The 1,457-nt window shown below is 38.2% G+C and overlaps 1 pseudogene; it reads right to left on the bottom strand.

The window, feature by feature from the left end:
- Positions 1 to 683: 683 nt before the first annotated feature.
- On the bottom strand, positions 684 to 802 carry LOC120595115 (uncharacterized; annotated as a pseudogene).
- Positions 803 to 1,457: the final 655 nt, after the last annotated feature.

Here is a 1,457-nt window from a genome sequence, read left to right as displayed (position 1 = left end):
TTTCTATAGGATACCTATACCTAGGTTGTCAAACATTATCATTTTACCAATGTATGCTTTTCTTTTATCTGTCTCTTTTTCCTGCACTCATCAATAGAGTCAATGGGAAAGGAGCCTCTTAGTTTTTTCTCATATTTATTATTTTTAGAAGAAAGGGACCCTGTAGCTCCCTTCTTCATCCCTGAGGTATCTGTGGATTCCATTCCAACAGGACTAGTCTAGCTTCTGGACACTCCCTGTGCAACATTGCTTTATCAGATAAAGCAGGGAGTGAGCCTCTGACAGGTGCTGCAGTCACTATTCCGGATGTCTATGGTGCAAATGGAACTCTAATCAGACCTGTGTGTACACGTGGTTGAGTAAGAGGCTGTGTGTGGGTGACTTTATCCCCAGATAAATACCTAGCTGCATCTGTGTGCTCTGATGAGTGAAATCCTTAAGAAGCTTAGAAATAAAGAACAATATGAAAATGTTAAGACATTGTTCTTATCACTAAAAGATACACATTTAATAAGTGTAAGAAGGAAATTTTAGGACCCAAAATATTAGAATAAAATAACACTTTACATTTTTTTCTTAAGTAACTGAAGAAAGGTCTTGAGCTACTTTCCATATTCGAATAAGTTGATTCAGGCCCCTCATGGGGGACACAATTAGAAGATTTTTTTTTAATTTTGTTTTTATGCCTACAGCACCTGGTCTTCCTAGGTGGTCTCCCATCCAAGTACTAACCAGGCCCGACCCTACTTCGCTTCCGAGATCAGCCAGGATCAGGCATGTTCAGGGTAGCATGGCCATACACTATAATTAGAAGATTTTAGGTAAGATTAAATAGATAGATGAGAGAGAAAGAAAGATGATAGACAGGAAAAGACTTTAAACCATTTCATGTCTTATAATTAATCTAGAGAAATAGTTTTAGAATTTCAGAATATTGTTTATTATGTTTATTATCACAGCTCTGTATTACAAAGTTAATTGTCTTTTAGTTATTATAAATGTTCTCTATGAATTAATGTTGATGACTTTTTTTTTTTAATTATTCATTCCAAACAGGTGGTGAGTCTCTTAGTATTTGTTTACTTCAGAGGCAAGGAATGGCAAGACCCCTAGAGAAGCTGGCTCCTTTCTGGGGGCACTGAGAAGCTGCACCATCACCACAGATACTATCAGCCTTAGCAGGGTTTCCAGGGCCCTAAATGTGGACCAAAGCAGGAGATTCCCTAGAAATATCCTGGAGCTTCAGCAGTAACTGGTGTGAGCAAATGATTGATAACTGGGGTCCTCCAAAGACTTAGTGATACAAAAGATACAAGGTATAGCTCTGGGTTGCTGCTGGCTGCCTTTATTGCCAACGGTGTAAGATGGCTTTATGTAATTTGATGTTTTGTCACTGCTGAGTTCATTTGAAGATTTCCTTGTGCATCATCAGGATAGCAAAGTTTCAGTTTAACCCT

This window comes from Pteropus medius, unplaced genomic scaffold, assembly GCF_902729225.1.
Source record: "Pteropus medius unplaced genomic scaffold, Ma_sr-lr_union100, whole genome shotgun sequence".
NCBI lineage: Eukaryota > Metazoa > Chordata > Mammalia > Chiroptera > Pteropodidae > Pteropus > Pteropus medius.
Note: the sequence above shows the minus strand (reverse complement) of the source record. Positions and strands in the feature narration are given on the sequence as shown.